This window comes from Lissotriton vulgaris, chromosome 4_1 (genome assembly GCF_964263255.1).
Source record: "Lissotriton vulgaris chromosome 4_1, aLisVul1.2, whole genome shotgun sequence".
Classification (NCBI taxonomy): Eukaryota; Metazoa; Chordata; class Amphibia; order Caudata; family Salamandridae; genus Lissotriton; species Lissotriton vulgaris.
Window position 1 is genome coordinate 1,989,195,336 of NC_141691.1, and position 27,350 is coordinate 1,989,222,685.

A 27,350-nucleotide genomic window follows, 5' to 3' on the forward strand; every position below is an offset into this window, starting at 1 on the left:
CGTTTTCTACCTCTTGTATTTTGTTTGCTCACAATTGTCATTTTTGCCTCATGTAACTTAACGTTTGCTTTGTGAATTTGTTCATTTGTAATGTTTCTCCTCATGTATCAGTTCTGTTCCTACTGTGAAGCGCTCTGACACCTTCGGTTAAAGTCCGCGCTATATAAAAACGCTTAAAATAAATAAATAAATTATGTGTCACAGCTGATGTGCTCAGTCATCAACAGAGCACACTGCATTCGATACCGTGGGAGCAATGGGCAGGTGCTGGTAATGCTGCGGCACGTGCCACGCATTCTGTGTCATGCCGCGATGCGTGCCCCGTGACGCGCCGGAATCCTGCTGCTCCCAGCCTCCACCAGGAAGTGTCCCAGCGACGGAGCGCAGGCAGCAGCAGCAGCGGCAGGGGCAGGGGTTCCCGGGGGGACCAGGGGCTCTCCATCCCACCGGCAACGTCTGGGCCCGGTAAGTCTCCCTCCCCAACCCCCGGGTGTGTCTGACTGACAGCGTGTTCGAGCCCCTCGCCTGCTGTCCATGTCCAAGGAGGAACGCCCCCTCCGACCTGACAGGTGTCCGGTCCTGGAGAGGTGTGCGGGGGCCGCGCGGTGCAGCAACAGCCCCAGCGAGGCGCTACTGTCCAACCCGCCCCCCCCCCCCCCGTCGCCCCCCGCCCGGCCCCTGGATAATAGCACATTGTGTCTGGTACTGCGCCAGTATTTTGAAAGTGAAAGTGAAGTTTTCTGAGCCTCTTCTCACAGGGGCGGAGAATACACCCCTGGCTCAACTTTACTTGGACCTCCATGGGGCTGGATAAGTGAGCCCCCCCCCCCCCCAATGTGGCTCTATTATCCCTGATTCAAGTCGTGTTTTTTTCCATCTAAACATAGCAGTGCGTTCTGGGGACTGTTGTCTTGTATTTGTTAACCTAAAACCTATAGGATAAGCGCCACAGCTGTGATGGGCAAAATAAAAGGATGTGGTTGGAACAAATATATCTTGGCGTGGTGATATGAATCCGTTAGCCCCTCAGATTTTGGAGAGGGCACTGACAGAAACCGCATATTTGAGCAATGTGAGCCCCTCTTTGGGAAGAGCATTTGTCTTATAAGAACGGGAGCACTAAATATGGTTTGTGCAAAATGCATTCATCTGGTGAGTTTGGGACTTATGTTGTTTTTGGACCAGAAATGTCACCCGTTTTCCATTTTCTAATATTGACGGTTCTGAGAAAATATCTTTGTTTTAGTTTAATGTTTAAGCTTAGCTACTTTTAAGAGTTTCCGTGTTTTTGTGCCAGGGTTGTCATTTTTTTGTTTTTTACAATGAATGCGCATTTTCAGACGCTGTGCTGATGGACATTTTAGAAAAACATTATCATACTTTGCCAGCGTTCAGAGCATGAGCGTCAATTCACCAAAATGCCTGGGGTAGGGGAAGTGACAATACATGGCAATTTAACTTTACTTTGACTCATAACACATGCTTACGCATACACACACATTCACATAAACACTCTCACCCGCAAGCACACATACAACATACATTTAAAAGCATTTTTACTTACCTTAGATGCCAGATAGGGTCATATTCCAGCTAAGTGTAGTCCATTTTTTTTATCACTCGAATAGTGAATAACATTATTCACTATTAGTGTACTAAAAAAAGTGACCGAACACAAAAAAGTAGAGCCCCAACTGGCGTCCATTAATTAGGACGTGTCCCAGGCACTGATTTTGCACCCTGTGAGGCCAGGGGTCCCAAAGGCAGTGCAAGGGGTCACAAGGGGCAAGCCACGGGTCGCAGTGGCGACCCTTAAATGACACCCATGGTCCCGAGTTCATTAAACTCGGGCTCAGCTGGCGGGGGCGCAGCTCTGCTTGATGCTGTATTTTCTTAGATGCCACATGCAACCCTCATCCGATTGAGGGTTAGAGGCTGGTCCCTAAAGTGAACAGTTTTGAATGTGTATTGTTTACTTTTCAAATATTATGTTGTACTACATTGAATGTATTTGTTCTCTTAAGAATTTGTAAAAGAACTGCTGCACAGGAAACATGGTCTAAAACAGTGGTTCTCAAACATTTTAGAACCATGACAAAATGACAAACGTTCGCGACCCACTAGCTTTATTGGAGATGATACAGGCTTACTTTAATGTAGCTAAAGCATACTGAGCAGTGCACTGTCAGTTACAGACAACACATTTCCATTGAAATGGCCACTAAATTTGCACAGGCATACAGTTTTACTGATAAAATAATATTGCACACAAATTATATTGTGTGGAAATCGGGTTTCAGTGAATATTTGTGTATGCCCCACCAAGTAAAGTGGCTTGATTTGTGTAAATCTTATTAAAATCTTTGTTTCATCACACTTCAGAATTACAACAAAAACAGTGCTTCATTTTTGCTTTCCTGACTACTAATTGTGTACAGTTTTTAATATTTTGTGAGTTACAGAAAAATTACATCCTGCAGCCTTTCATTTTACACATTTGTACCTCAGCCAGATTGTCAGATAGTTCACTTTACTTTTCTTTCTCTGACTGCAAAGTGAGGGGAGTTTTTAAACACCAGTCCCCATATTAAAAAAGCTGTAATTTGTCAATAGACAGCCTGATATTTCATCTCTGTCTTTGAAGCGCAGCAAATGTGACAAGATAAAAACAGAATTTAAAGGAATCTTCATTTATTGCTTGGACTACTGTGACCCACCAAAAAAATCTGCTTGAGATCCACAGTTTGGGAAACCCTGGTCTAAAAGAATATCAGTCACCGTTTGGGTGGTTATATTTAAGTGTGGCTGTAACATTGATATGGTGTAACGTACAGTCCTCAGGAACACAAACGGTCTTCAACATTCTGGGGTTAGGAATCATGTTTGTTTCAGAATACTTCTTTGTAAGAAAATATTTCAATAATAAAAGTTAAGATAATAGCGCTTTGTAGGAAGCTGATTCTGTATTTACTATACCAAAGTAAGGTGCACAGTCGAGTAGATCCCCAGAGGCTTTACAGACGCTAAAGTCGCTGCCACAGACGACATAAGGATCATGCTCGACAAAGGAGAAACCGCAGCACTCATCTTGCTAGACCTCTCTGCCGCATTCGACACAGTATGCATCACATCCTCCGCATGCGACTCCACAATGCCGGAATCAGCGACAAGGCTCTCAACTGGATTTCATCATTTCTCACCGGCAGAACCCAGAGAGTCCGCCTTCCGCCATTTCTGTCTAAGGCCTCCAAGATCATCTGTGGCGACCCTCAAGGATCCTCCCTCATCCCAACGCTCTTCAATGTCTACATGGCTCCTCTTGCCAACATCACTTGGACACACTACATCAACATAGTATCATACGCAGACGACACCCAGCTGATCCTCTCTCTCACGAAAGACCCCACTACTGCCAACTCGCCGCCAAAACCTGGAACTCTCTACCACTCCAGCTACACCAGACCCAGGACCTCCTAACTTTCAGGAAACGCCTCCAAACATGGCTCTTCGACCAGTAGCATCCCCTCTCCCAGCGCCTTGAGACCCTAACGGGTGAGTAGTGCCCTTTATAAGTATACTGATTGATTGATTAAAGTAGATGATAGTAATCCTCTCTTTTGTGGTAGTGTAGGTGAGCAGTTAGGCTTTTCAGAGGACGGTGCTAAGCATTTGTTGTCATACACTGGCAAGAAAAGATTGCACACACACAATGACTAAATCCAAGACCAATGGTTTATAAAAGTATTACTTTTAGAATATGGATTTTATAGAATCAAAGATACTATATTGCAGTAAAATACGTTTTGCATTATCACTGTTTTTCAATATTAAAAGTGGACATCTAGTGCATTTTTCAATCAATAGAATGTTATCCTATGGGAGGAAATGCAATCAGCAATTTGCAGGCAGGTAATCGATTTAAAAAAAAAAAAAAATTAACTTTTGGATGAAGAATCAGTACCAGGCAAGTTTCAGGTAAGAGACCACCGTGCATCACCAACGGCACAGTGGCAGCCGGGTGCAGAGTTCAAACTCTGTATCTGGTGCCAATTTATCCAATGGAGAAAGGGGGGCAATAAAAATGGTACTAGCAGGTGAGTAGCACAGTTTTAGAACCCAGTCTCCAGGGGTTAAGGTAAGCACAGGGGGGCCACAAGGCAGCACCAAACTTACACCTCCAGTGGCACAGGGATGGCCAGGTGGGGATGGGGTCACCACCCAAGCACAGGGTGACTCGGATATGACTCTGACTTTAAATCAAGAGGTTCAACACCCCCCGCAAGCTGCTGGTGGAAATATGGCCTCTCTGCCCCCAGGAGTCTTTACACAAAATACAGCCCCATCAGACATAGAAAGTACTAGGGGCGCCCTCGATCCCGAGACTGATGGGGAGAAGGCCCCGATTGAGTGCTTTTTTTCAGTAACTGAAGGGGCGGACTGGTCACAGGAGGAGGAGGAACGTAGCTCCTCCATGGGCGATAGCAATGTGGAATCCGAGAGTGACCCAGAGCAGGAGCTTCCTGCAACGGCAGTGAAATCAGCCAGTCTAGCAAAAACGCAGGAACATCCTCGTAGGGGTCTTAGCTGGGACCACTCACCTACTATGCCATTGCAGGGTAGTCCCAGTCCAGAAACAGTCCAACTTTCGCTGCTGGAAGTAATTCATCAGGAGATCATAGAGCATAGGGATGAAACAAGGCAAGACAGCCGCAAGTCTCAGGCAGCTATGAGAAAAATGCAAGGCGTGGTGAGGAAACTGTCCTAGGCATGCGCCAATGTAGGTGACAGAGTGTCGAATCTGGAAGAGAGGGTTGTCTCAACAGAGGCTGAGGTCGCCGCGGCTACTAGTAAGGTTGAGTCCCATTGTGCCCAAGTAACAGACATATAATGGAAGTTCTAGGATATGGAGAACCGGCTCAGAAGGAGCAACCTAAGGATCCTGGGCATTCCCGAAGGGTCAGAAGGATTCGATGTAAGAGCCTATGTCATCAAACTCTTTGAGCAAGCGTTCCCGGAGCTATCCAGCTGGAGTTGGTCTGGAGAAGTCCCATCGTACTCCCTTTAAAATACGCCGCAATGCTAAGGAAGGGGACAAACCCAGGGCAATCTTAATCTTTTTGGGCAACTTCATATTGAGGCAGGTCATTGCCGAAAAAGCAAGACCAGACGCCAAGAGAACTGCTGACTGGGTGACATTTTTTGTCCGACCGGACTACTGACATACCACCGTTGAGAGACGCTGGAGATTGCGACAAATGATTAAGCTGTTCCAGAAAAAAAAAAAACTACAGGCATATTTGATTAAACCTGGCGCAACTGAAAATAATCAATGAAGGGCGGACTCAGTATTTTTCTTCAGAAATCAAAGAGCAGGAATAGTTGCACTCTCTGGGCAACTAAATTTCTTGTTCGTTTAGAAAGCTCCATGCCCCCCTGCCTCGTCTGATATCCGCTTATAGTATATTTGTTCTCTTTTTTTTTCTCTCCTACAGTAATTATAGCATAATCTCAGTTGGTTAAATATGCATAACGGCGATATCAGAGGTAACTAAGGTTTTCTCATAGAAGTATTTGTTAAGATAGTCCTCACTGCTACACTGCAATCCATCACATGCACAGACTCAGTCTGAGCGCTTCATGAGGGAGGGTGCAGGGTCTAGGGGGCGGGGTGGGGTTGGCTGGGGGGAGGGGGAGGGGTGGGCAGGGGGGATAGTGGTGGTGGTGGGGGTAATGTAAAAAAGAGAATTTTTGACACAATTGTAGATGTCGTTATAATCAGACAGACGGTAACTGATCCATGTTTTAAAAATGTCCCCAGTATACTAGCTAGATTGGTTGAAGAGAAAGTAGAATGTAGACAGAAGTATGTCCAAGATTAAGATTTGTTCAGTGAAGATAGGGGGCCTTAATGATTGGAGAAAAAGGGGAAGATTTGAGGAGTTTGTAAAATCAGTGCAGGCTGACATATGGTGTCTACAAGAAACGCATCTACCATGGGGGAAAAACATTGGTTAAACCTCAGGGGTTATGAGATAATCTCCTGTTCCTCTCAGACTTCAACTATTGGCCATCTTAGGAAGGGTTGGTCTGGGGGGTGTGAAACGGTCTAAGGCAGATACCCTGGGTAGATGGGCAATATGTGAGATGAACATAGGTATCACCATATGCGGGACATGTCCTGGACCCTTCCCAAAACGGCTTCAGGCCAGGTCACAGCATTGAGTCGGCTCTGCTGACCACTACGGAGCACCTTCGAGGTATCCTAGACGCCGGTCAAAGTGCCGCGCTGATCCTGTTGGATCTCAGCGCGGCCTTTGACACGGTCTCACACAACATCTTGCTGAAACGACTTGAGGCCATTGGGATTGGCGAATTAGCCCTTGAATGGTTCCAGTCCTTCTTAAAAGACAGGTCCTTTCAAGTTTCAGCCCCCCCCTACATCTCTCAACCCCAATCCATCGGGCAAAGGGTCCCCCAGGGGTCGGCGCTTAGCCCATCCCTATTTAACCTATACGTTCAGCTTCTCGCAGTGGTAGCAAAAGAGTGGGACCTTACGCTGGTGTCCTACGCTGACGACACACAGCTGGTCATCACAGTCTCAGAAGGTCCATCACCTTCGGCAACCAAATTCAGAGATGGCCTCGCAGCAGTCGCACAGTGGATGACACTCAACTGCCTGCAGCTAAACGCCGGGAAAACGGAGGTCCTCCTCCTGGGAAAAAACCCCACCCTTTGGAACCATCATTGGTGGCCCTCTGTGCTTGGCCCCACCCCCGTGACAAAAGAAGTCGTCAAAAACCTAGGTGTCTGGCTCGACCCCTCACTTAACTTTCAGTCCCACACAAAGAAAGTGGCAGCTACATGTGTGGGCCTCATGAGAAGCCTCAACCCCATACTTGGATTCTTTGACGCCAAAACCCGTCAACTCATTATGCAAGCTATGATTCTTGCCCGGCTGGATTATGCCAATGTCTTACTCTTGGGGGCAAACAAAGCTGAACTAGCAAGACTGCAGCGTATCCAGAACTCGGCCGCCAGAGCAGTGGTTGGTCTCCCACGCAGGTGCTCTGCCAGAGCCACCATTCGCAATTTGCACTGGCTGCCAATTGAATCTCGGATCCAATTTAAAACCCTGACCATGGCATTTAAAATTCTCAAATCTGATTGCCCTGAACTCCTGCGCCCGCTTCTGGTACCATACACGCCCCAGCGCAACCTGCGCTCTCTGGGACAACACCTCGTGATGGTCCCCCGAACTAAGCTCTGTAGACAGGGTGGACGTTCCTTCAAAGTCTTAGGAGCTAAGCTATGGAACTCCCTACCTCCGCACATCCGTGCCTAAACCAATCTGATCACTTTCCGAAAGGTACTCAAAACCCATCTCTTCTCTGTCATCTAATTCCTCTGTTGGTTCCCCCCTCCCCTCAGGTACTGGTTAGGTCAGCGCCGGGACGCTCCGTTGCTGGGGCAGCTGTTTGCGCTTTAACAAATAAATAACATAACATAACATAACATAACATAACATATATGGGTCAAACCAAGACGATCCGGAGGTCTTTGACTGCATAGAAAAGGAGTTGGCAGGTTGGCCTTCCCCTATGGTGGTTTGTGGGGATCTGAATATTGATGCAGTTTTTGCGGAAGGAACTATATATGTTGGACGCAAACCAAGGGTTTACCAGGCAGTCTGTTCAATGATACAATCGCACGGACTAAGTGATGTAAGGGGGACCAAGGAGCCGGGGAACCCGGGGTCCACGTATTTTTCCCAACCATATCAGAAATACTCCAAATTTGATTACTTTATGGTCTCTGCGTCGGAACTCAACAGGGCTAAAATTTGTAAATTGCCAATGATCATATCGGACCACAATCCCCTGTTCCTAACAATGGATATCAACAGGCCGGTCAAAAAACATAGGCCCTGGACTTTCGACAGGAAGCTTTTAGCAGATGACACCTATGTGGAGCATATTAAGAACTGGACACAGGTGTTCTTTGACGCAAATAGATATAGTACATCAAGGATTGCGGTCTGGGATAGCTATAAAGCAGCACTAAGGGGTGAAACCATCAGCTTTACTGCCCAGAAATGGAAAAAGATCACTAAAGTGAGGGAGCAATTAATGGAAAAGCTGATGAAGGCTGAGGAACTGCATGGGAAAGATATCTGTCAGGGGAAGCAGGTAGCAGCGAGTCTTGAAAGAGTAAGGTCCATTAAAGAAGAGATTCGGAATCAATTAGCATAGAAAGCAGCCGCCGAATATCAAGCTCAGAGAGGCAGGCTTTATGAAACAGGGGAGCAAGCAGGGAGGGCACTGGCGCTCCGCATCAGACAGGTGGCCTCCAAAAATGTGGTAACTCGGATCGAAGAACAGGGCGGAGCTACGAGGAACCAATAGAAATCCTGAACGTGTTTAAAACATATTATCAAGCTCTTTATCAGGAGGAACCATCGGTAGAGGTTCCAGGGGAAGAGCGGGGGAAAGCCGCAATCAAACTGGCTGAGGGAGATAGACAAACCCTGGAAAAGGATATTTCTTTAAAAGAGCTAGCAGATGCCCTACAAGATCTGGCGGTACAAAAGGGGGTGGTAATGGACGGAGCATCTGAACCAATCAAACACTCACACCCAGTCAAAAGATCTGGGTTTAATCCATCACCGTTCTTTAGCCCACTCTGCCACCCCAGTTCAGACATGGCTATATGCAAATCAGTCTGACCCTGTGCCTCATGGGAACAGTCCAGCCCAAACTGCCAAGCCATGCCTTCCCTGGACCGGAAACAAGCTACTGAGGACCGGTTTCTGGCATTCCAGCCGTCTTCAGCCCGGCTTGCTTGAATCCAGTGGCAAAGTGAGCAAGGGACTCACGTCTGAGCATACCCTGCCACGCTTATGGCGGCCAAAAGCGGTACAAAAGGGGGTGGTAAGATCTGGCAGCAGGGAAGGCAGCCGACCCTGACTGAATAACCCTGGAGATATATAAAAAGGTATCAAAGGAAATCTCCCCACTGCTCCTCGATTTTATTTCATTGGGTTATAAATACTGACAAAATCCCTGAATCGTGGAGGAGCACTAACATAGTGGTGTTTCACAAAAAGGGCAAGCTAAAGAAAATCCGGGCTCATATAGACCGATTTCCCTTATAAACACCGGTAAAAAAATGTATGCAAAAATATTGGCAACCCGTCTGGGGGGGATCATTGGCAGTCTGGTCTCTCCCTGGCATCATGGTTTTATCCCAGGCCGGGGCACCACGGATCACATAAGACGCGCAATTAAATGCTGCTGGGGAGGGGGGGATGGCAATGATCCTCCTCGACGCAGAGCAAGCATCGATCGGGTTAGGTGGGACTTTCTCTGGGGAGTGCTAGAGGCAAGAGGGTTTGGTCCAAAATTTCGGATGGCTATCCAGGCAAAATATGCGGCTCCGGAGGCTAAGATCCAAATGATGAGGGAAAGCTCGGAAAAGATCCATATCTCACGAGGGACGAGGCAGGGGTGCCCGTGTTCACCTATCCTTTTTGCGCTCTACATAGATCCCTTAATACAGCGGATAATAGCTAACCCTGTTATTCAACCAGTAATCACTAAGGGCTTTGAAACCAAAATCTTGGCATATGCCGACGATTTGGCGGTAGTTTCGGTAAACCCTGATGTAGCAATGCAGGAACTGGTTAACATCACCAAGCTATTTGGGAGATACTCAGGGTATCGCTTGAATGAGGGAAAGACTCAGGTTTTGTGCTCCACGAATATACTCAGTAATATATCTAGGGGTAACGATAAATGCGCAGCCACATTACATCATCAGAGATAATTTTGTTCCTCTAATGCAATCAATGGAGGTAGATCTAAAAAGGATGGATAAATTACATCTCTCAATAGTAGGCCGTGCCAACGTCATCAAAATGACTGTGTTTCCGAAGATATTATATACATTTCGGGCTATTCCGTTGGTTATAGAGGAAAAACTGATTAAAGCAATGGAAGTTATCTTCATTAATTTCCTGTGGCAGTACGGAAAGGTTAGAAGATCCCTAAAATGTATGTCTTTACCACAGGAGCGAGGCGGTCTAGGAATGCCTAACCTCAGGGACTATCACTGGTCCTGTCTGCTGGCGCAAATGTCTATTCTATTTGACCCAGTGCCAAATAAAGGGAATACCTCCAACAGACAAGAAGCTCTCCCTTCAATCTTCAAACTGATGTTAGGTAGTGAGGTAACTGGTGTTTTATTAAGGAGGACGCAGAGACGGTACTATAAAAGAGCAAGATATAAGACACTGGAAAGTATATGGGGGGTCTGGACAACTGTGCAGAAATTTCTGGGAATCCCTAGATTTAATCCCCATACCCCCCTTTGGAATTCGGGGCAACTCCCTAATCTGAGTAGTGACGGTAGCTGGAAACACTGGGAGCAACAGGGCATCCTAACAATGGGTGACATTATGATCAGGGACGAGATTAGACCCTTAGAGGATCTTAAACAGAGTTACTCTCTCCATGGCAGTCAGGACTTTAAATACGCCCAAGTAGTACAAACAATTAAATCAAAGACACCTCGTATTATGCTAGGCAAAAGATGGAGCATACTGGACTACCTGAGGGCAGGAGGGCATAAAATTAAAGGAATATATAAAACCTTTATGGAGGGAAACCAGGATGACATAGAAAAAACTGAAGCTGTATGGGCCTCTAAATTGGAAGATCCCGACGTTGACGTGGATAGAGCATTATTTTTGGACAAAATAATTTTACGATCTTCCAATCTTAAAGCGCAACATTTTAAAACACTTTTAAATCTATATTTTACCCCCTCCAAATTATTCGATTGGGGCAAAAGGGAGGACAACAATTGCCCCAGATGCTTAAAGTGTCCAGCCGATCTCACACACATGTTTCATCAGTGCGAAAAACAAAAAAAGATCAAAAAAGATATCGAGGGTTTCTGGGAGGGGCTGCTAGATGTTAAATCAATCTAGCCCCAACATTTATGATTTTAGGATGTGAAAGCAAACTCGAACTTAATGCCGAGAAGGAGGCTCTGGTATTTATTTCTGTGGTAGTGCTCCGAATTTTGATATCTGCAGCTTGGAAAGACGCAGAGGCCCCCACATTTCAATTGTGGCTGACCAGACACTGGGCATGCATAATGTTGAGGCGGCCCTGTATGAGCTTAAGGGCAAAAAAACACAAGATCTGGGCCGGAAGATCTGGGCCCCGGTGGCTGCCTGGAGGCCCACCAGGATACAGGTGTAGAGAATATGGGGGCAAATGTTTTAAATGTTTAAAATGTTAAAAATGCCTTTAATAGAATTGTAATGTGAAGTATAATTTACGCAGAGGAGGTCTCTTACGATTATCCATTAATTATCTATTCTGAGGTGTATTTATTTTTATTTTTTTCCTCTTCGCTTCTGTGTTTTAATGTCCTGTTTTAATCAATTGACTGATTAATGCTTCACTCAAGTTTTATATACTGCTGGATGAATTGTATTTATTATCTTTTGTATAAGGTAGTCAATCTTTTACAATGTGTCTTTTAAATTCTCAAATAAAAAGAAAAGGGATGGCCTAAGTGCAGAATGCTAACACAGCGTCAGGCACCCAATGCAAACCAATGGGGAATATTGAACTTGTAAAAAATCTGCAGGCTCAGGCCAGAAGGCTAGACGAAAGAAACCTACAGCTGCACTGGTAAGTTGGGATGTGCTGGAGCTTCGGGACACCGTTGGTAGATGTTCCCCAGCCCCAGGGGTTCCAGGTGTCCTTTGGTGTCAGAAGTCTACTTACCAGTGCGGTCACATTGGGTGGGTGGGGGGGGGAATAGTTGTCATGCAGCGGCTGCAGGCATCGACGTAGAGTCCGGCAGGGGTCAACCCATGTGGGACTCTTGCTCAGGATTGCTGGGGAACCTTTTCTGGATCTGTGGGCCTCTTGGACTCGGGCTGTGGGCGTTGGGTGCAGAGGTGGTCGACTTTGTGGTTCTTTACTTGGTTTTCTTCTGGACATGTCTGCCGTCCATGGGGGAGATCCAGAGTCTTTTTAGAAGGCAGGCAGGGTTCTGGAGGTCGCTGAGCTGCGGGACAAGTCACTCTTCTGTAGCAGGATCTTTGAGGGCTGCAGGGAGGCTGGTAGGGCTGGGGCCAAGTCAGTTGGTGTCTTCAGGCTTTGCTGCTGCATGTCTTTACTTTGTTCTCTTCTTCATGCGTCATCGGTAATCTGAGGATTAAGGTTCAGGGATGTCCCTAAATACTCCATTTAGGTGTGTTACAAGGGGTAAAAAGGCAGTATCCAATGGGCTACTTACCTTTAGGATGACTACACCCTTCGTATGTCCACTCCCTCTGGAAGGGCGCATACCCCTAACCCTAGTGGCTAGAATCCTTCAAAACAATATGGAGGATTTTTAAAGTGGGGGGTCACTTAAAGCTCAGGGCACCTTAGGGTTGGTCCTGGCTGAGAGAGGACACACCTCTCTTGCTTACTAATTGTCCTGTCGACCTTGCCGCCAAAAGTGGGGCTTGGTTAGGAGGGAAGGCATCTCCTCTAGCTGGAGAGGCCCTGCTCAGCATAACAAAGGGCAGGATGCCTCTAAAGGCTCACTGCTGTGCTATGCTGTTTCTGCTTGGGGGTAAGTGTGAACCACTTCCACCCTGAGCAGATGTTGTTTCTGACCCGCAAGAGCAAAAGGCTCCTACCTAGGGCATCAGAAACATGTCTAGAAGTGGCAGGCTGGTGCAGACCAGTCAGGCACACACTAGTAGTTTGTTAGGTTTGTTATGGTTTCACATCTGAGGTTCCCTCTAAGTGCATTTATTAATGATTTCAATACCGGTGCCAGTGTAGGCTCATTAATCTGAGATCTTTGGTACCAATTATCTTGGAAATCAGTGAAGCCATTCTGAAGCTGTGGAACTCGTAGTGACAAGCTTCCAGCCATGTACTCAGTATGGCTTCACTGCAATTATAATGTCTAAGAATGGACTTAGACATTATAGGGGTATATCTGTTCATGCAGTTGTGCCCTCACAAGAGGTTTGGTGCACGCTTTGTTAGGGCTGTAATGCCTGCTTTAGAGGTGACTTAGTTATGGCTCTTGCAGTGCTGGTAGGCCTGGCACCTAGGGATGTGTGCCAGGACAACACTTCACTTTTATCTTCACCAAAACTCACAGGTGCTGTGGCACTGTGCATGTGTTTGGTGAGGGGTCTCTTAGGGTAGCACAATACATGCTGCTACCCTTAGAGACCCCCTATGGTCACAAGACCCTTGGTACCACTCTTACCTTCTACAAGGGACTTACATGTGTGCCAGAGGTGTGCCGATTGTGGAAGCAAAGGTACAGTTTTTGGAAAGAAGACAGACACTGGGAAACTGGTTAGCATGAACCCAGTGCACATTCAGTCAAAGGTGCATCAGTTTGGCAAAAAGTGTTGGGGGGGTGGGGTGTACTGCAACAGAAACCCACTTACCTACACACTTCTGTAGTAACTCGTATACAACAAAAAAACAGCCCATACAGGATCACAACACATGCAACACTAAGCCAAACATGCACTTCCTTACTGTGTTTCGTGCTAGTTGTGCGAAATTGCCCTTTGGATGCGTCAAGGAGGCAAGAACGATATGAATCCTAAATATAGTCAGCGCGATATATTAGTACTTGATCACCAATGAAAAATATACCTGTCTCTGCTCCAATCTCCTAAGGTTAGAACAACCCACTGTTAGACTTGACTTTCACAGCGGGTTTACCCCTGGACTTTTTGGCCTCCTATTTTTGTTGGTTTTAGGACTCTGGGCACTTTACCACTGCTGTGCTAAGATGCATATGCTCTCCATGTAAATAGATTAGTGTTTCCATGTTTGGCTTATTTGATTTACTACCAAGTCCGTAGTATAGTGCACTTCGTATGCCCAGGGCCAGTAAATCAAATGCTGCTAGTGGGCCTGCAGCACTGAATGTGCCACTCACACAAGCAGCCTTTCAAAGGGTTCTAAGACCTGCCACTGCAGTGTCTGCGCGCAGTTATGACTCCCATGTCGAATTGGCAAGTGCAGCCACTTGCCAGGCCCTAACCTTCCCTTTTCTTACATGTAAGACCCCCTAAGGTAGGCTCAAGGTACCCATGTGGGCAGGGTGCAGTGTTTGTGAAAGGTAGTACATGTTCTGGTGTGTGTGATATGTCCTGATAGTTAAAAACAAAATACACTGTATTTCACTATTTGAAAGGCTATCTGTCCCGTAGGATAGAATGGGAGTACATTGTAACATCTTACAAGTATAACTTCCCATTGAGACGAGATGGAGAAATGGAGTTTAGTATGCCTAAACCCAGAATGTAAAAATGCATCTTTTAGTAAAGATGATTTTTAAGTTGTGTGTTTACAAATTCCACTGTGGGTATTTTCCTGCTTAGCCATCATGTGTGCCTCTGCTCCAATCTCCTCAGCTTAGAACAACCCCACCCAGTATCCTTAGCCATAACGTGAGCCCCCAGTGCCTCAAATTAGTACTAGTGTAGTTGTCTTTTGCAGTGAGTGACCTTTAGGGCAAACTAAATAATTTGTACTTTCTGATGTTGTATCTAGACATGCAGCCATTCCAACCCAGTCCTGCCTGTAGTGTAATTCAAGTGTGTAAAAGCAACTTAAAGAACATAATCTGGTATTGCCTCAAAAACTCCCTTTAATTTTTAGCGCTTTGTTGCTCTCAAGCCGTTTTCTCTTTATTGATATCAACACTTACTTGCGGTTGCTTTTTTCAAAGAAGGTGGTTGACATTAGAATACTTCTCTAGAGCACATTGTTCAAGTTATTGATTGATTCGTTCTAATAATTGTTAGTTCATCAACATAGGCATCTTAGCACTGGGAATAGTAAAACAGAATTAAAAACTGGATCATGTATAAAAACAATTGTGAGTTTTCAATGCCTTTTTGGAGGCTACGTAAGATTACATACTCTAGGTGTGCAGTAGGAGACTATTCCAGAGTTTGGGGCAACAAACAGAGAGCAGCCACATGTCTAGGATCAGGGACTGAGAGTTTGAAGTGCAGATTTCTCATAGAATGGGTAAATAGGTGAGCTTTCTGCATCATAGAAGCCTTTGTGTGTAAGGCAGTGCATTTGAAGAGAATTCTTTGCCCAACCAGAAGCCAGTAAAGAAGGATTATTGCCTGGGTTAAGTGATCAAACTTGTGTAGGCTTCCTACCAGCCGGACAGCAAAGTTTTGAATCCTCTAGAATTGCCCAAGTGAGGATTCTGGAAAAGCTGGATTGAAGGATGTGACCGGGATCTGTCACTCAAAAGATGCTCGTTAAAACTACTTGAATGTGAGGATGGGGAGGCCTTTATGGGAGAATTGTTTAAAAGTGTCAGGGGATTGAAACAGGCTGATGATACGTCAGTCCGGGCTTGAAAGAGATCTGATCCACCATGATTCCTAATGATTTGACTTGCTGGAGATTCACAGTCTTGTAAGCATTAAGTTTAAGGAAATCACGCCCCACCCAAAGCTCGGTTTCTAGCAAGCAGGTGGTCAGCTTGACTGGGAGTTGGGTGTTTGATTTTTTTTTTTGTGAAACAATTTTTATTGCAGATTCCAAGTTAAGCAGTACAGTTAGTATGCAAGTATGTATATGCGGGATCCCAATGTCTCACACTCCTGCTAACAATTATTTACACAGCCTTATTACCCGCATCCCTGGGGCCGGGTGGCAATTGTCTCACATAGTGTATCGTTGCCGCCATTACTCGATGGCGTATCCAGTGATCTACCGCCGTCTGCTTTTAATTTTTTCCCCCCACACCCCCCCATCCAGCCTCCGGCCAGGGTGATCTGCGAAATACGATGTCAATGGGATGCTGCACTCCCCCCCCCCACCCCTCTGGTGTTCTATGGCGTCCCGTGCCCGGCTTGCAGTATTCTGAAGTGTGTTGGTGACCTGCGGAGTCTGTAGTTGGTTAATGAGTGTGTGTGTCCGTGGTAGGCGCTGGGATTGGCACCGTTACCTCGGGAACCCCCGGGTCTTCTGCGTCCCCCTCCTCTTCACTCTCCACTGTACTATCCCTGAGTGCCTGGACTAGAATTTCCCATGCTAGTGCTGCTTCCTGAGCCTTCCCGTCAGGTCCCCGTCGTACCAGTTGATACCTGATCGTGCTCTCTGCTGCCGCCCATTTCTGAAACTCAGCTAGCCATTTCCGGTGTGTCGGCGCTACCTTAGATTTCCATCCCCTGGTGAGTTCCCTCTTCGCAAGGAGTAGGCCCATGTCTATGAATTTGCTTGTCAGGTTAGTCTTACGTGTGTGTGGAAACCAGTGTAAGAGTGTAGTTGCGCCATCCGGGAGTTGGGTGTTTGATGATCGCACAACCAGCTGATTATCATTTGTCGACAAGTATAGAATCAGCACTGGAGGACACAAAATATGTTTATGAATGGCGGAAAAAAACATTTTCCCCTTTGCAACAGTTCTGGCTCCTTCTGAAATCTGTACCCCGATCAGCACCGAAGACACCATACGCACAATGAACTCCATCCACTCCGGATCACCGACCGACCCCTGCCCTCACCACGTCTTCAACAAGGCCGACGCTGTCATCGCACCCCACCTGCGGGACATCATCAACACCTCCTTCGACACCGCCACCTTCCCTGAGAGCAGGAAACACGCCGAACTCAGCGCTCTCCTCAAGAAACCAACAGCGGACCCCACTGAACTCAAGAACTACCGCCCCATCTCGCTCCTCCCGTTTCCAGCCAAAGTCATCGAGAAGACCGTCAACAAGCAGATGGCCGCCTTCTTCGAGACGAACGGATCCCTCGACCCCTCACAGTCAGGCTTCCGAGCCAATCACAGCACCGAGACCGCCCTCATCGCCGCCACCGATGACATCCGAGCCCTGATGGACAATGGAGAAACAGCGGCCCTCATCCTCCTAGACCTCTCCGCGGCATTCGACACTGTCTGCCACCGCACCCTAGTACAGCACCTCGGCAACGTCGGAATCCAGGACAAGGCGCTGGAATGGATCATCTCCTTCCTCGACGGAAGAACACAGAGAGTCCGCCTACCACCGTACAAGTCAGAAGCCTCCGAAGTCATCTGCGGCGTCCCTCAAGGGTCATCTCTGAGCCCCAACCTCTTCAACGTCTACATGAGCCCCCTCGCGGCCATCGTATGCAAACACAACCTCAGCATAATCTCCTACGCCGACGACACCCAGCTGATCCTCTCCCTGACCAACGACCCCGCCTCCGCCAGAGCCAACCTGCACGAAGGGATGAAAGAGGTAGCCGAGTGGATGACGACCAGCCGCCTGAAACTGAACTCTGACAAGACGGAGGTCCTCATCCTGGGCTCTTCACCCTCCGCCTGGGACGACTCCTGGTGGCCTCCCGCCCTGGGCACCGCACCCAAACCGACAGACCATGCACGCAACCTGGGCTTCATCCTGGACTCCTCCCTCTCCATGACCAGGCAAGTCAACAACGTCTCCTCGGCGTGCTTCAACATCCTACGCATGCTACGAAAGATCTTCTGGTGGATCCCCTCCGAGACCAGGAAGACCGTCACCCAGGCCCTCGTCACCAGCCGACTGGACTACGGCAACGCCCTCTACGCCGGTACCACCGCCAAGCTCCAGAAGAGACTCCAGCGGATCCAGAACGCCTCAGCCAGACTCATCCTCGACATCCCACGAACCAGCCACATCACCGGACATCTGAGAGACCTCCACTGGCTCCCCGTCAACAAAAGAATCACCTTCCGCCTCCTCACCCACGCACACAAAGCCCTACACGACCAGGGTCCGAGCTACCTCAACAGCCGAATCAACTTCTACGCTCCCAATCGCCACCTCCGATCAGCCAACCACGCCCTCGCCGCCGTCCCCCGCATCCGAAGAGCGACTACGGGAGGAAGGTCCTTCTCCTACCTGGGCGCCAAGACCTGGAACTCCCTCCCTCCCGACCTGCGCCTGACCCAAGACCACCTCGCCTTCAGGAAGAAGCTGAAGACCTGGCTGTTCGAGCAGTAGCGGCACCGTCCCCCCCCCCCCCCCCCCCCCCCAGCGCCTTGAGACCCTACGGGTAGTTAGCGCGCTATATAAGTGTCACTGATTGAATCAGAATAGGTTGCCATTTGTGTAAAGAATGTTTCCTAAAGAGTGAACAAAATTAAGGTAGTTCCAGAAAGGTCTAGGAACTCAGTATTCTATGTAATATTGTAAAGCAGAGCCCCCTTGTGATTGAGGATAGGTTTCTAATATGATTAATTGCAATTTTTACATTCCTATGAAGAAGAACACAATTCATCCTGTTTCAATTATCTATTCTCTGATAAAGTTTAATGTTATTTATTTGCCTATGTCGGCAGGTTTTTAATATGATCAGTTCTTTCCTTTTCCACTTGTATGATTTTTTAAAAAAACATTTTTATTGGCATTTATAGTTTACCATGACAATTTGCGATACAAGTACATGAATTTGAGTTATATACTTCACCTGCTATAGCTTAGTATACCGCTATCTATAAGTAAAAATAAAATTGTAAATTGATACTTGTATAGCGCACTACTCACGCAAGGGTCTGAAGGCACTTGTACGAATACCGCTGTGGAACCCATCCTGGCTTTCCCTGTGAGGCGTCCACTCCTGAGCACCCCCAAGGTGGAGGCCAGGCATCCTTAGCGTTGTGGGGGCCGTTGTGGAGATTAAGCAAGCTATTGCCCAGAGTTGCAGAGTGGGACTCCATGATTGGAATAGGCGAGAATTATCAGGTCCGTGGAATTTTGAGCCCAAGACCCGCCGAGGCGGGGAATTGAACCCTGGTCCCGGGCTAGACCTCTGCATCAGGGTCAGCCGCTCTAATCATTGAGCCACACTGAAACTGATCAGTAGTCATTTGTCAACGATGGTATTGGGGGCTGTGTAAATACCATACAGAACAGGGGTATAATAACCTGGAATAGGGTCATGGAACTACTGGCTACAGTTATCAGATGTGGCGTCTGGGTGTTGTGAGTCTCACAAATCACTGCAGCTGTCTACTGTAGAATCGTGGGGGTGATTACCATCGAACCGTTTTCAGTGTCTGACCGCCCAGTGCGATGTGGTGTGTGGTGCAACTGGCAGCATTACAAATGTGCCGTCGTGGGGGGGGGGGGTCCATTGTGTGTGGTTGTGATTTGTGTTGGTGGTTGGGGGTCTGTAGGTATGAGTAGGTCGCCGCCCGGATCCTCACTGGGTGATGATTGCTTGAAGTGGTGTAACAATAGGGCCCACTCCATGGAGATGGGGTGCTTACGTATCCCCTTTACCTCTTCCTCGCATAATGCCTCCTCCTCTGCGGCCACCCATTTGTGTAGTGCTCCCACCCATGCTGCGAGCGGGGGGCCTGGGGTGTCGGCAGTGCATGTTAAAAAGGGTTCCAAAGACAACCGGTAACCAAAGACCCTTTTATGTTGCCCGGCGGTATCGCCTCTATGACCCACCAATATTAATCAATGAAGAAGCAGGCGCTGGAGACTGGAAGGCAGGAAACGAGGATTTTATTCTCTCCGGAGGAGAACACATCAATTCAGACAGCAAGTATCGTCACGAGGTGCTCTAACCACATCTCTGAGGCCTGGCCTCTTATACTAGGGTTTACGACCTTTATTGCACATAACACATTCTCGTAATACTTTAGTACTTGAAAGAACATCCTCGGAATCTCCCCTTCAGACCCGTTCCCACATACATTTACAGTTGGATTCCCCACCCCGGTCACAACAGGTGATGGTTGTCGCACAGCAGGGCATTCCGCCGATTCACGGAATGCATGGGGTTGATCGGATCTCATGGGGTGGGGGCTTTGATCGGTTCGGGGGTCTTTTGATGGGGAGGGGAAACTTCCTACTGTACGGGGTAATAAACAGTATCCGCAGAGCCAGGTGGCGGCCTGGGAACAGGGAAGACAAACGGGGACACAGGAAAAGGGGGTATGCATCAAAAGGGTTTGAGGCCATGAAAGGAATGAGGGGAGGTGTCGCGCTGGGAACAGGATGAGATTCCGTGGTGAAGCTGCGCTGAAGAGGGGTTTATGACCCAAGGCAAGAGAGAGCGGGGGTTGTCAGCGTGTGGGGGAATGCTTGCGAGGTTGAGAGAGAGAGACGCGCTGGCTATCAGCGAGGGGCAGGGAGGCCATGGTGCTCAAAATGGCTGCCGCTTACGCGCACGAATGGGCTTGGAAAAGGGGCAAGATGGCGCCGATAATGTTCACCAAGTTTGTATTTATTTTCTACAGTCCTCCCTTTAACATTTCCAAGACATCTTGCTGGCCTATTTCCTATCTACATCTATATGCAGCGATCATAAGTAAGGGAGAGGGGATTTAGGCGAAAGAACTGTACATAAACATCACATTATAAACATCATATTGAAAAATCTCATCATTTAGTAGGCGGGTTCATCGTTAAGTTGGTTGCAGAAGAAGTCATCGTAATGCAATATCAGACTAGAATTACGTAGCGAGGGCGTTGGGTACAGATCATAGAATAAGAACTGGTAAGCTATCATATAAGTAAGTCCTTTTTGTATACGGCGGGTGCATAGTCAGTCCAATGGTGCTTGGGAGAGAAAGGAGAGACAGTAAAAATATCAGAGTTCTCGTTGTCTTTTGTCATCTTCTGTTGGCACTGTTAAGCACCTGGATTACAATTCGGTCCGTCAACAGGAATGTTCATGTGGATTGAGTCGTTGGAGGTCTGCGGGCAGGGGTACATTTTGTCTTGTTTTGCCAGGCCTCATAGGAGCAATGCGTTACGGTTTTGGGGCAGGTGCATCTTCTTCCGTAATGCAGAGCATAGATTTTGCAATGGAAAATGCAATTGTTCCAGAATTGTGAGATCTGTTCGTTTCTTGAGTCTCTGTGGTGGGCATTTCCTGTTGCTTCCATCATCTTCAGGGTGCTTGGTAGCGGGCAGAACCACAGACTTTGTTTATCTTTTCTTCGGGGGCGACCCTTGGTGGAGTTCTAGGTCACCGTTCTGGGTTTTAACATAGTTTGTGGTCTACTTAGTCGGAGCTCCCCCCCCTTCTGACGCAGGGAGTATTCTTCTCTGGGTAGCTCAGTAGGATTTGGAGGAACTTGGGAGTTCGGGTGGAAAGGTGCGGGTGTGAACAGTCCTTATGGTAGGTCGGAGGAGGAGGGGATGGAGCAAGGCCAAGTCGGGAACAGATCAGGGGGACGGAGGGTCCGTAACCATGTTCAGAGAGCGGGGGCTTTTGGCACACGTTGATCATAGAGCAGGGGCTTCAGGTCACCCCTTTCCTTAGCTTTGTCTGAAACAATGCCCCGTCCGGCGTCTCCTTACTGCTGTGGTCTCGCCTCGGCCTCCGTCGCTGATGTTCCACAATCCGCAGTCAGGCCGCGCGCTCCCACATCCGGTCTCTTTCTCCTCCGACAGTGATACCCTTAAATGAGTTTTGAAAAGACAGTCTTTAGAGATTTTGCAGAAAAAGGTAATTACATAAGTCTATTTCTCTCCCAACACCAAGCAACTGGGGTAAGCACTCGCTACATTGGAGATTCTTGCGGCTAACGTATAAACAATTGATGATGGATTTGCTGGATTCCTTACAACTTCCTTTTGTTGGCTAATTCTTTGACGCTTTGATGATTATTACGTTCATTTGTCATATGTCTATTATAGTAGATGTCAGTTCTTCTGGCAGAGACCCATTTCCCTAGTACAAGTCTTGAAAAGCTAGGCTGGTCTTCAGGGCCTTGTATTTTACAAAAAGTGCAACGTGCTATTCACCATAGTCTGATAGGCATCCTTCTGAGGGATGAACATAGGCTAAACAAGTCTGCATTACATAAAAACATCTTATTTTCAGCAAGGCTTACAGCAACAAGGCCTTTCGAATTTCGATCTAATTTTTAACTTTGCATACATCTTTCTAACTTTCTATATAAATCCTCGCAACCTGGTTACTACAAAAACTCGGGAGGGGTGGTTTGCAATAATTATTAAACTTATCCTCGGGGAAGGAGGGATCTTATGGACAACGATTAGGAGCACAGCGAATCGGAGCAAGGGGCGTTTTTCAAGTTCTCGTTCAGGGCAGCTGATACCAAACTGGGGGCATTTTGGGTAGATGGGGGTGTCTCGATCATTTCTTACAGCTTGGGGTACGGGGACAATTTTCAATGGGGATGGTCGCATTACCACAGACACATTTTATCATAGAAGCCACTGACAAATAGTTCCCTGAGAGTGGGTCAAATTTAGGGAACCTTAGTCGTCTTACCTGTCCCTTTCCTATCGGCCAATTTAAATTTCATCCATATTTTAGTAGAAAAGGAGAGGTAGTAACGTGGTACCGATACAATTTTATTTAGGACAAATTTGTGCAAATACTTGTGGTATTTGGGGCCAATCAGGAGGTGCACCAGGTTCGCCAATTAGGTGCCAGTTGCTAGGAAGAGGGAAAGTGTGGAGGGGTGGAAGAGTGAGTGAGAGAGAGAGAGAGAGAGAGAGAGAGTAAGAGAGAGAGAGAGGGAGAGAGAGAGAGAGAGAGAGACAATAGGCCGAACAGTACACGTGTGACATAGAGAATGACCGTGTATTGTTTGGGCTATTCAGTGCGTTACCCAACGTTAGACGTTTCGGGTCTGTGTTAGGAGGTAGGAAGCATGCAGTTTTGGGACAGAAAAGCGTTAGATTTGGTAAAAAGGTCGTGAGAGCGTCCTTGTTGTGCCATTTTGCAGCGCTAGTCCGTCTTCATGCATCGGGCGTGACGTGGTTCCAGATCCCTTATGATACTCTAATCGGGATTCTAATGTAACCTGCAGAGGGAAAAGGGGGAAAAAGGGGAGGTGGGGGGACAACATTCGAACACATCAAATGTATGGGCACGAAAATCCTTTACTTACCACATACTCGTACTTATCTCTTCGGGATATAATCCCTTAGGGTTCTGGTTTCCTAAAGTCATGGGGGCAGGCAATGTGATAGGTGGTTCATGGGGAGGTTCGAGGATGGCATTAAGGATCGTGTGTAGTGAAAACGCTAAAAAGAGGAATCAGAGGTGCCTAGCGTGAGGTACCCGGTTTTGTAGATGTATCCGGCCATCGGGATCCCTAAATCATTCCCAAAGCTGTGATGTTCTAAGGCATATCAGTTCTTCGTTCAACCCTGTACCTTAGTACCTTCGATCACCATATCTTTTATAACATTTTATCAATCACACCGTTTTACTTTACCCATTCTCAGAAGTCGAGGTCCTTCTTCATACGTCAGTCCCTGAGCTTAGTCGCATATCTTGGAGGCAGCGTATCATACCTTTGATTTGACCATCAACCCAAGGCCGAACAACCATTTCTCGGATAACCTTAAAAAAAGAGCAGAACAGTTGCGCACAGAAAAACCCTCCCACCGATACCCGTATTTACAAAAGTATGCGATGCCTATTCATAGCTTTTTAAGACCTTTATTTGTAGAATTATTCAGTACGTAAAATGTGAGAGCGCAATTCATATTTTGGCCTGACATGTCGTCGATGGAAGCACATACAGTAGGGGGTTATTTTGTAGCACAAGAACATGTAAAAAGGTCTAATTAATTATTTGCAAGTAACCAAAAACATTTCATTGCGTGACGAAGGAATCAGGGGCATTTCAGTTCATAAATGGAAACACAGTCAAGCTCATCGTGATCACATTTCCTAGATGTAAACCGCGGGTGTGCATCATAAGCGACGTTATGTATCAGTTACAACAAATATCAAAAATAAATTGTTCATTGAAATCAACATTTTACGGAACCCTTCTTAAATGTTCGCCAAGTGAACCCTCCTCCCTTTAACATCGAGTGCGCAATGGTTCGTATATATATATATATATATCTTAGTACATCAAGTTTCATTAGCTAAGGAACACCACGAGGCATCCATTAGTTTCCATTGATACCAGCGCCATCTTGGGCGAGGCCGGTTTAGTCCGGAAGTAGCATCAGGGGCAAAATATCCCCGACAATTGGCGGTTGGACCAGAGTCCCTTTCGGCAGTTCAAAAGAAAACTGTGCTAACAGAGGGGCTGGTGGTGTGGACCGTCAATCAAGAGAGGGAGGGGGTAGAGTCTCTCTTACCGGGTCATGTTGATGTTCAGCCGGAACTTGCTCGAGTTCGTTAGCCCATAATGTTCCTGGGTGGTTCAGACGGAAGCTGATGCAGACACGAGAGCACCGCCATCTTGTTGCTGTGCCGTGGTTATTTCATTTGAGATCAATGCAACTGTTCCTCACCGGAAGCCTGAAGGGGCCGAGGGCTCTTGGGACTTTGGTAGAATCTTCAAAGTCGAGGGGATGTTTGTCGTTGGTGGGGGCTTGCGCCCAGGTGGGCAAGTGCCCGAGTTGCAATTTCGGACAAAGTTACTCCAGCGGCCTAGACCCGCCTTTCGAGGGCCCAGACGCCATTTTGAGACCCTGTGGCGGCCACCTTTGCCGTATCCATCAGCAGTGGAAGAAACTTCTTGTGATGGCGAAAGATAGAGCATCATGCTGCTGGAGCAGGACATTTTGGTTCGGGGCGCCAGGGTGCAGCAGTGGAGCCTTCATCTGGGGAGGTGAGGGAGGCTCACCCGTGCCGCCTTCCTCTCCCGGTGCATCCTACGCCGTCTTTTGGAATCAGGGGCGCACATGATGACCACCCTACACCCCTGATTCCGACTCTTGGGGGACCACTGTACATCCGGTGCTCCGTAAATATGCCCGTCGGACATTGTATGTCCTGTACTACGCAAGTATACCAGCCGGGTCTTGTATGTCCTGTACTGAGAAAATATACGAGTCGGGCATTGTGTGTCCTGTGTTGCGGAAATACACCAGCCGGACATTATATTTCCTGTGCAGCGTAGGTATATGGCCGTCGCCCGGCTGGAGGACATCGGCGTCGGGCCAGGGCAGGGAAGCCTCCTACCTGTGGAGGTGGAAGAGGCTCGTCCGCGTCGCCTCTTCCTCCCTGCCCACCCTGCATCCGTTCGATGGAGAAATTCGTGATGGCCGGACCAGAAGATACAAGGGAGGGGGTCATTTTCATCCGCCCCCTCCCTACTCGCGGTCCGGGGGGCGCCATCCCTGGAAGGGCAGTATGGGAAGACCATTTCATTGCCTGCTGTGTGGAGTCTCCAGTACCTTCTCGCCAGCGATCTCTTTTTGGCCCATGGTTGCTGGCAGGCCCCGCCCCACACGTGCTATGTGTTTCGGATGGGCGGGACCATCGAACTGTTACATTGGAAGACTTCCGGAGTGAGCATAATATGTTTTGTATTTTTCCTATTAGTAAAGTTTGCTTTTAAGAGAGTTCTACTAGTTATTCTATTTACTGTTGGTTGTGTGTTTTACCGTAATTAAATCCTAAGTTATATAATAGACGCTTGGCTTTCTTGAATCTTTTCTCTAACGGGGGGTTGTTTACACTGACCTGTAGTTGTGTTTGTTTTTCAGAGTGGGGGAGCAACAGAGAGCAATCAGTCCCAGAACTCTAACATGTCGTTAAAATTGGTCTGACGAAATCTGTGCCACCGAGCATAATCGAACGGGGTGGTCCTGTCTGTTCTGTCTGCACTAGTCTGATTGGTTTTTATCTCACGTCTTTTTCCTTTCTGTCGGTCCGTCCTTTCTGTCAACCCTCCATTCTTACCTATGCTTTGCAGAGTCGGGCATTGGGCTTTCCAGTGCCCGAGACATTTACAGAAAGCACATTGGTTTTGTTTTAAATCTGTCCGTCCTGTGCGTAATGTCGGGGGATTACCTTCGGGTCGTTGTGTTCCGGGGTTGGCTTGTCGGCACATCCCTTTACACCGTTCGCTTTTCATGTCTACTCCTCGGGGCTGTGCCATCGCTGGCCCTTCCCTTTGCCTACTAGACGTTTGGAGGGTTGTCCGTCGTGTCCCTTCACCTTTTCTAAATTCGTCGCCTTCCCTTCGTTGCGTGGCTTCTTTGCGCCACATACCGAGACTATCGAGCATAATAGGTGTTGTTTCATTCCTACGAAGGGCTATTTCTACTGTTTCTATTTTGTCGAGATCAAAGGATCCTCTCAGTGGCCACTGTCTTTCTCGATCCCTTTTCGTATATTTATGCCACAGCTCACTATAGGCTATAGCAATTAATCCATGCTTCATGAACATGTCCTTATTAGGGGTGCCTTCCAGCGGAGCCGGATGGTTCAACTCTAATAAGCGGTCCGGGCTAAACAGGCTACTAACCAGTGGGGAGAAGACAGGCATGACGGATCACAATGGGATAATAGTCAGCACTACCTATCTTATCACTGCGTGCAAAGACTAGACAGAATATTTCTATTCTACGTTGTTTGCACGTAGTGAATACCTCATGAACCAATTCTGATCAATGAATGTTAGGTCAAAAATAAAAAATCAATATGGTCAATGGGGAGAATAAGTAGGCTCGCAAAGGTTCGCGTCACCTACCCTTTCACTATCTGCAAAGAGGGGACCTATTTTTCCCTGTTTGCAGACAGAGAATCTCCAGAAAACAATCTATAACAGTTAATCAATGGGGGGAAGGGGCAATTGTTCAGTGGGGGAGAAAGATAGGTCCGACGGGTGCGTACCTATCCTTCGCTGTTTATAAAGGGAGAGCCTGTTGTTTCTCCGTTTGTAGACAGTGAATCTCCAATAAATTAACAAAAAGTAATACTAGTATTTTCTCAACAATTATCAATTACTTTCAACTATCTATCACTTTCGCAATTCGTCGTGTTTACACGACCTTACCCGGACCGCATGGACAGTTTCTCGTCTTCCGAATCCAGCGCCCGATCGTCCTCTTCTCTTCGTACTTCTCGTGGCACTCCTGATGGTTCCCAGTCAGGACCGCAGATCACTCGAGAGAGGTCTGTTCGGAACCAGTGAAGTTCGGATGATCGGCTGTCAGACGAGGGTCTATCGGACAGGGTACCTTCCGATCGTTGCAGTCGTTCACTCTGTCGTCAGGACCTCTCCCACTGGATCCACGAGTCGCTGATGGGCCCCACGTTTGGGACGCCAATTGTTAAAAAGGGTTCCAAAGACAACCGGTAACCAAAGACCCTTTTATGTTGCCCGGCGGTATCGCCTCTATGACCCACCAATATTAATCAATGAAGAAGCAGGCGCTGGAGACTGGAAGGCAGGAAACGAGGATTTTATTCTCTCCGGAGGAGAACACATCAATTCAGACAGCAAGTATCGTCACGAGGTGCTCTAACCACATCTCTGAGGCCTGGCCTCTTATACTAGGGTTTACGACCTTTATTGCACATAACACATTCTCGTAATACTTTAGTACT

At 47.5% G+C, this 27,350-nt stretch overlaps 1 protein-coding gene across 2 annotated transcripts in view; it reads left to right on the plus strand.

The window, feature by feature from the left end:
* The first annotated feature begins 356 nt into the window (after positions 1-356).
* The window catches only part of LOC147724807 (ubiquitin carboxyl-terminal hydrolase CYLD-like), a 481,074-nt gene continuing 454,080 nt past the window's right edge, over positions 357-27,350 (plus strand). Inside the window, exon 1 of one of the 2 annotated variants that reach the window (XM_086966313.1) lies at positions 357-465. The gene's annotated coding sequence lies outside the window, so the exon portion shown is untranslated. The remainder of the gene's footprint in view (positions 466-27,350) is intronic. The other variant, XM_086966314.1, reaches the window with a different exon arrangement.